We start from the raw sequence: 9,368 nt of genomic DNA, 5'->3' as shown, positions 1-9,368 counted from the left end.
CCAGTTTGGCTGTCCACTTTAAAATTATATCATAGTTGAAAATTTTCAATTTTATTTACATTGTAAGGTAACTAACTTTGTAGAAATGTTAGTGTTACAAGCATTTCTATAATGGATTGTTTTTACTTTGTATCAATTTTACATAGGTACACGTATAAACACCTAAGGTTTAGTTTCTTGACAGGGATGTTATACTGGGGATGTGGGTCACATCCCATGTGTGTCCAAGTTGTACTAGATTCATTAGGGGATGCAATGTGGTACCTCTATGTTTGTAATCCATGTGTTCTTGACATGTAGACATACCCTGTAGGATGAGGGATGTCCACACATCCTCTATATGTGGGTCATGCCTAAGGAAAGGAAACCAAAAAACCAACCCTAATAACATCCCATGTCATATAATTAGAATAGCTATTCAAATCATTTCTACAAGCCCTAATATCTCCACATATTCTCTACTTTGACTCATTTCTATGGTTTTACCCTTTGTTTCTTCTTTTTTCCCAATGTTGAGTATTCCTTAGCTATCGGGCATTCATTTGGAACTGAAAATTTGCATTATTTTTTTGAGTGTTTTCCTTGGATTTGACATTTATGGAGCTGAAGGGGAATCCTTGTGGTGTTGGAGAGACATTCCCTGTGGTTTTTTAGAGGACTTCGATGACTTTAGACCACATATGTTGGCATGAACGATGTTGGGGTAGGTTTCAAGCACATAGATGATGCAAGTAGAAGACCAAGCATTTGAAAATTGTGATTCTCATATTTCTTACTTTAGTAAATTAATAAAACAATTTAGAATTATTAATAATTATTTTTTATGTCATTTTATTTCATCTTGACTTATTATTGTTATCGTGTACGTTTTAGTTATAACTCATTTGTATGACATGAGAAATTACGAATTAGAAATACAATAATTCATTGGATATGAAATAAGAAAATGTGTAAATGAAATGTGATTCATAAAATGTTATGTTATGATTTGTCATGCTATTGCTTTCATTGTCTTCATTGTTCAATTGAGAAGGCTTAGTTTAAAGCTTGAATGTTTAGTCGTTAGTTATTTAGTGTATTTTTTATTTTTATATATTTGGGACAAGGTCCTTTATGTGTTGTACCTTTGCTCTTTCTTATTTTTTCCAGGGGTCTTCACACTTGGGTACACACTCCAGTATCCCCACATAGAGAAGACTTGGTGTAACACTACTTTATATATTGAATCCCCTTGTCTGACTAGATTGTTTCAATTATATGTTTTTCCTTCTATCTTTGTTTATATTCAAGGTTTGATTAATTTTTTTTCTGCTAATTTCCATTTGTGTTTTCTACTCACTTCCACCTTCTGGAAACTTTTATCACGAGTATTTAGAGGAAACAATTGAGAAAGACCCACATTTGAGGCAACTTTTAATTATTACAATGGTCATGATAGAGTGATTGCTCGACATGAACAAAAAGAACTAGAGTGTATTGCAAGTCCCCTTTCTGATAATGCCTATCCATCTGTGAAAAAATTTATGGATCGTGCTCTTTTATCTTTTTAGGTTTGTCTATTCTTCATATGATATCTACTAGTGTGCTAAACATGGATGTTGTTTGCTAAACAATTCCTATATACATTATTTTTCTTTGGGATATATTTGAAGCATTTTATCTTACACCATTTTGTTTACCTATATTAGTTTTAACTAGACAATTTTATGCATTGTTGCATTCAAAATTGCTTGAGACATTTTTTTTTCAAACCATAACTAGGAAAAATATTTTAATTTAAATATGCAAAATGCCTATAGAAAGATTACATCAAAAGTTGGGTTTTGGTTTGGCAAACTAAAGCCTTATCCGTATGAAAAATCCCTAGAATTTCTTTACGTTAAACGTTTCATAATGTAGACCAAATATTCTAAGAACATTGAAAAGTATTCTACTTAGAAAAAAACATGACAACTGGTAGATTCTTCCTGGATGTCTTTTGGAGAGGCAGAGTACTGCTTTATGATCTTAATATCTTCAGCAAGTTGGTGCACAATTTCATCTTTGAGTTAACTGACAATCTTTGACTAGATGTTTTTTATTGATCTCCCTTGGTCAATTTTATCACCATATTCTTAAGTATATTGCATTATGCTTCAAGGACAACAATATTTTGTTTTTCTTCCCGAAGGGTATTCTTAATCACTCCAATTTGAGAATTGACTTGGTTGTCTTTCTCATGAACTTTTGAGGTGACAGAGTATACATATGACTTGTTGCATTGGAATTGCTCCTCATGACTTCTAAGGACTCTTCTGATCTCTTGTAGCTCTCTGTCATTCATTGTGTCAAAGTCGGAATCCATAGTTACATCCATATTCCAGCAGCCTCCCATTTCATGGATTCATTGCCACACATTGCATGCCCATGTTAACCTAGGTATTTGACTACTCTAGAGTGATAGCGAATTGAAATCCAACTGCAAAGAGTATGAAAATTAGGCATTATATTAGGCCCACATTAGCTTGTAATTTAGGGTCCTAGGCACATATACTATCATGGAAAAGTGATTTTGAATCACTAAAAGATAACTAAGCAAACCACTTTGAATGTCAATCTCCCAAGTCAACAATCAGAATAGTTGAATGTTCTTCATATTCAAAACAATGCCTTATTGTTTCTTAATGGATATTTTTAGTCCTTTGTTTGTTAATGGATTTTCTCAGAAAAGATAAGATTCTTATTTCATTTTGCCCTTGTTTTTATATTTCCTATTGCTAAAAAATGATTCATCGTCCCACTTTATATTCAAAGATTCCATAGCTTGCATAATTCTTTAAAGGGTGTTAGCTCAATGGAAGAGCCCCCACCTTATAAGCAGGAGGAGGTTGGTGGTTTGTTTCCAGTGTGCAATTACATCAATTAATCAATGATATTGTAGTTTATTTTTTAATAAATAGTATTTATATTGACTTATTTCAATGGTGGGATATTTTTTTGGATTCATTGTTTTATATTGTCTCTAAACATACAAAAATGATATTGTATTTGTCTTTAAATATATTTTTTTATTGTCTCAAGAGAGACAATAGCTAGGATCCAAACTATAGTTTTTAGAGAGACAAAAACGAAATTGCCTCCTAAGAGACATTAATGCTTTTGTTCTATATTGTCTTTATAGAAACAATTTTCTAAGATAATAATTTGAGACAATCACTTAAAGACAACACACAAGTTCATTATTTTCTTAAGTTAAAATAATTTAGCCAAAAATTATCTCAAATATTGTCTTTAAACTTTAATCACTTAAAGACAACACACAAATTTATTTTTTTCTCAAGTTAAAATAATTTAGCCAAAAATTATCTCAAATATTATCTTTAAACCTTTGTGTTGCAGTGGCTGCCATGTAACAACAATAACCAGTAAATTGAATAAAAAAATTATAACAACTTTTCGTTACACAATATATATTTTTGGGTAAAAAATAATGAAGGAAAACAAAGACTATCATACTCAGTGGCATAGTTATCTGCATAAGGCAGTGCGAGTCATGTTGATGTCTACCAATAACTATCCGGATATACCATATAAGTACTAAGTTCATTTAAATCTGATAATAATTGTTTGATTAAAACTTTAGACAAATTTGAATGATATTTCCCATTTAGTGTTAATTTTAATTTTTTAGATAATTAAATTATCTAAATCAAATGTTTATACTATCATGATTTGTTCGTGGATATGAAACATTGTTCACGTATTTTACATAGAGCTGCAGTTTAATTCAGTATAAAATTTATCATGATTTGTTCGTGGATATGAAACATTGTTCACGTATTTTACATAGAGCTGCAGTTTAATTCAGTATAAAATTTATAATTATATTAGGAAAATTATAATCATATTGATTAATAATTATAATATAATTTAATAAAAAATTAGTTTTTAATTTTAAATTTACAAAAAAAATATGAATATTAATTTTAATTTTAAATTTAATTGTATTTTAAATATAATATTATAAATTTTATATAATTTTATTTTAATACCATATTTAAAGTTAAGGGAAATTTTATTTATTGATGTTGAAGAATTTAGAGTTTATTGAAATTATAGGGATTTAGGGTTTATATTTAGTTATATATCATATTTTTCCAAGGTGTATTGGGAACGAGGCTTGAAATTTTTTAAGTAAATGTAGTTGTAATATAGGTTTACCAAGATATATCAAATGTGGATATGTGCTACATCCTTTAACATCGTCTAATATTCATGCCGTTATAACCCATATTCATCGTCTAATAAATGCATTTTATTACGTTATATTTTACATATGATGCACACTATTTATTTATTACAGGTAGGTCGCCATGAGAGTGACGTAGATAAACAACAATATCTAAATATCTAAGCGACCAGGCCGTCATCATCCCGGAAGCTTAATGATCGATCCACCCATATAACAGCGACCGGGCTCCGAACCGTATAGACGCCAGACGACCAAGTGATCGAACCATAAGCTCCAGAGGCAGAGGACTTCTCAACACCAAAGCTTACAGTATACAGATGTCTTTGATTCTTCTTAGTGAACACCAATGTGTTGGGCTTCACACTCACCTTCACTCCCGACGGCTCCACAACTTGTACAGAGTAAGTTGAATTATGAGGCCCCACATTGGTGACCTTTCTTGTGAAAGTAGCAGACGCTTTGCCAGAGGAATAAAACAGCACCGAAAAGGAAGGATAATTGAGGTCGCCCGGCTTTGGAATTTGTTTTGGACAGGAAACCCGTGTCTTTGTCAGCACACCAATCTCGGAAGACGAATAGTTCAAGCTGCAAAGATAGTTAACGTAATCTTCAGTGCCGATATCGTAGACAAGCCCCGGTTCTCGTGCTTTCTCAGGATTTACGTGGCCCGCACCCATGCCCAAAGGAGTGGCAGGGGAGCCTGGTAGCCAGGCGTCCGTTATAGGGTTCCCCTTGTTATTCGTAACATAAGCCGTGGTCATGAGAGCAGACTTGACAGCAGCCGGGCTCCAATCTGGATGCGCGGCTTTCAGCAGAGCAGCCAATCCACTGACATGGGGACAGGACATGGAAGTGCCAGAGTCGAGATTGAATTTTGTTCTTCGTTTATCAGAGGGCAGCCGTGAGGGGCTCAAGTTGAGGGGCCAAGCTGCTAGAATGTTGAGCCCCGGGGCGATTACGTCGGGCTTCAGAATGTCTGGGCTTACGGAATTCGGACCACGGGACGAAAAGGAGCTCAAAATTGGCGCATCTTCTCTGTGGTAAGTGGTGCCATAGAAAACAATTGTTCCCGATGGGCTAAGGCTTGTGTTTGAATTCAAGTAATCTCTGATTGCCTTGGCGGCCTTGTTACCGACATACGTAGCGGGCAAAACGTGCGCGTCGGCTATGAGTTCTTCTCCGCCTCCGTCGGGAGTGAGTTCTATCATGCCAATTCCTCCGGCCATGGCCACCACTTGACCCATTTCGGTTCCATCTGTGCTTTCGCAGACCACGATTTTCCGTCGGACCATCTCGGGTTCCAGAGAGCCATCCGAACAGAAACCCCCGTACACGAGTGCCAAATTGGGTTTGGTTCCGAGAGGCTTTCCTGTGTAGAGAGATGCGCCACGGTAGGCGCGACCGTTTCCCAACACGATAATTGCGGGAAAACTTCGGTCCACGGAACTTGCCCCCACCGTCATTATCCACGGCGCCTCGTTGGACAACGATGAGGCAATAGGTCCCGTATTCCCCGCAGAGCAAGAAACGAAAACCCCTTTGGCCACCGCACCGAATGCCCCAACCGCTTTGCTGTCTGCATAAAACGGAGTGCCGTGCGAGCCTCCTCCAAGGGATATAGATAAGACGTCCACTCCATCGGACACCGCTGTGTCCATTGCCGCCATGATGTCGGAGTCGGAGCAACCTTGAGACCAGCAGACCTTATACACCGCCACTCGTGCTCCGGGTGCCATACCCGTGGCCGTGCCCTTGGCATAACCCAGAACGTCGGCGCCCGGAATAACGTTGCCGGCCGCTGTGGACGCAGTGTGGGTCCCATGCCCATTCGAGTCCCGAGGGGATTTATATTCCACCGTTTCATTTATAGGACCGATGTCGGACTCGTACCCTTTGTAGAAGAAGCGCGCGCCGATGAGTTTCTTGTTGCAGTTGGAAGCGTTGAATGCTTTACCAGCCTCGCAATGCCCCTTCCACTTGGAGGGCACCGGCGACTGGGTTTTATGATCCGCAAAGCTGGGGTGCTCAGGCCACACTCCGGAGTCGAGAACGCCTACTATTACATTCGTAGCGTAGCCCGTGGACTCAGACCAGAGGCCTTGCCCTCTTTTCAAGCCCAGGAAATGGGGAGTATACGTTGTGTGGAGCTTCAGAAGTTTGTCTGGATAAACGCCCATGCAGCTCTCCATGGCTTTGATTGCGGCCACCTGATTGCTGCTCAATTTCGCTGCGAATCCAGTGAGAACAGTATTGTATGTGTACAGTATACTGGATTCTACCAATTCTTCGTCATTTAATTGTCCGGCTTTTACAACTGCATCACGAATGAACGATGCATACCAGGTTGCAGGATTCATAGAATCGGGTATTTGAACCTTCGTTGGGTTCATGTGAACTATGTACGTCTGGACCTCTCCGGCGGCTTCTCTGGGATAAATTGCATTAACGCTGCTCGTTGTTGCGATGATGAAGGCTACGAAGACCAGGATCCTTCCCGTGTCTTCCATTATTTTTTACGCGTAGTTCTTGAATATCCGTGATCAAATCTGGCAAGAAAGTATTTTATTAGTTTCTAACGACGATATGCGTACCATCATCTATGGAAAGTTATCATGCCGCAAATTTCAACCACAGTTAACAATTTCGAATTCAAAATTGGATTCGGGTACTATTTTACACCGGAAAAGTTCTTTAAAATTTAATGTGAAAAAAAAAATCCCAGGTCATCTTATATATTTAAAAAAAAAAAAAACACAAAAAAATATGAATTCTTCAAACATTGATTTAGGATTTTTTTTGGGTTTAAAATAGTTAAAAAATAATGAAAAAATATTTAAAAAAATATAAAAATTATGAATTCTTTGAACATATGATTTTTTTTTTGTTTAAAATAGTTAAAAAATAATGAAAAATATAATTAGCTGAAAGCTTATTTTACAGATTAGTATGTTTTTTTTAATTTGGTTATAATTATGAGTAAGTATGTCTTTGGAGGATTGGCACTTGTTTAGATAGAAAAACAATATCAATAATATTAAAAAAGAAAAAAGAATATACTATGCATATTTAATTAGTTATCTATATATAACCTAATATAATTTAAGGTAAAATTCATATAACCTAATATAATTTCATGTAAAATAATTAAAAAAAATATGTAAACAAGATGTAAATTTTAACAAGTTATTTAAATAAAGGTAAAATTCATATAACCTTATATAATTTCATGTAAAATAATTAAAAAAAATATGTAAACAAGATGTAAATTTTAACAAGTTATTTAAATAAATTATTTAAAATTTGCAGTTAAATAAATTTGATCCCTCTCAATTTATGTCAGATCCATTCTTTCACTCTCAACTTATGTTAGATCCATTCTTGAGATAAATCTACACTGATTAATATTATAGAATGAGAAAATATGAAAACAAAATTAATAATATTAATAACAAAAATTCAAAACTACAATTTAATGTAAAGAATTCAAAATCAAAATTTAATATAAAGAATAAGATATAAGAAAAAAATTATTTACGATAATATTAAGGCCATCTACTAATATTAAAATCATCTATCTAGTTATTAGATTTAAATGTATTTAACAATAATAAGGTTGGAATCCACAAATTAACTATTTTTATAATGATCCATAGAAAATGAAACTGGGTAATAAAATCTTACACCATAGTTCATTGTAAACAAATACACATTGTACTGGTTCCAAAATTTGGTTTATTATCGTCCATTAAAATTGAAAATGGCTAATCAAATCCTACACCATGTTCACTGTTTGGCGCCCTTTCATAGTAAATTTCTTTCTTGACAACTATTGATAAACACTCAGAATATTGATAAACTACTGAAACGTTATATGTGTCGCCTGAAAATAAATTTCTGTCGAATAATACCTTTTGAACGGTTGTAGTGAGCGGAGAAATAAGTGGAGATGGTACTCGGCTCCACGGAAAGAGAAAGACGTTGCGTGGGCAGGCATGAAGAGTCCAGGGCAGGGATGACTCTTTATACACAGATGGCGCTGGTAAAATCGGCGTAAATTCCCTGTGGTAAGTCGTGATTGTTACTTCATGGGTCCGAGATATTAAACAAATCATTTGTTGAAACGTGACGATAAAACGTGGGTCCTGGTCTGCCTTGCCTATTAAACAAATTTGTGGCTTCAAACAGAGATTTCCTGGTTCTTGATTTGACATACACTTACTCTTTTAAAAAAAGGAAAAGAAAGGAATTATTAAGGGACCGAAAGAAACAACTCCATGAAAGACCTCTAGGCAACCACTTCATCATCCTGATGATGTCATTTCAAACGCAATGTTCACTTCTCTGGTAGACTGCCTATGTCACGAGTGGACACATTTCCAAATTCAAAATATGGAATTATTTATTTATTTCAAAATTTATAAAGATTCAATACTTATTTATTTCTTTTTTCAGATAGAGGAGATATATTTATTTAGTTTTTTTTTTTAATATTTTAAATATGGTTGTAATTGAAAGTTATGTAAATTAATTATAATTAAAAAATTAAAAATTAAAACAATTAAAATTTTGAAATGGTTTAGGTAATTTTGGGTTAAAATTTCTTATTTTATTATTTAAAAAAATTACAATAACTACAAAATTAATCTAAACGTAATTATAATTATCTTACAAATAAAGAAATTTGGCCTAAGATGGAAGGAGGATTGGGTCTCCATGACCCTTATATTCTGAATCAAATAATGGGAGCTGAACTTTTGTGGCATTGGATAAGAGGAGAACTCGATCTTTGGAAACAAATCTGGACCCATAAATATGACTTGTCAACTCAGACTAAAGACATCCTCAAATTTCGGGACCCTCCCAAAAGATCAACAATATGGAACATGGCGTTCGAGAACAAAGACCTCATCCACCAACATGTCTTCTAAGGGATCGGAAATGGGAAAAAAAATTGTTCTTAGCTCACATCTTTCTTTAGCTGCTACTATGAGGTCAATTTTAGAGATTTTACCAAGTTTATGAATACATACGAACTAGTTTAACAAAAAGTGGTAAAACATGGCAGCTATCTAAATTAAGGAATTGGTTCCCATGTTTCTTGTCCACCTCTGAGTAAGGCTCCGGCCGTAAGGAGGGC

At 34.9% G+C, this 9,368-nt stretch overlaps 1 pseudogene; it reads right to left on the bottom strand.

The window, feature by feature from the left end:
• Nucleotides 1-4,389: 4,389 nt before the first annotated feature.
• On the bottom strand, nucleotides 4,390-6,739 carry LOC149195521 (subtilisin-like protease SBT1.7 pseudogene; annotated as a pseudogene).
• Between the last annotated feature and the right edge of the window lie 2,629 nt (nucleotides 6,740-9,368).

This window comes from Pinus tabuliformis, chromosome 2_2 (genome assembly GCF_031772625.1).
Source record: "Pinus tabuliformis cultivar Carrire ecotype Pingquan chromosome 2_2, CPIR1, whole genome shotgun sequence".
Lineage (NCBI taxonomy): Eukaryota > Viridiplantae > Streptophyta > Pinopsida > Pinales > Pinaceae > Pinus > Pinus tabuliformis.
The sequence above is the reverse complement of the archived record's forward strand: the minus strand, read 5'-3'. Positions and strand labels throughout refer to the sequence as shown.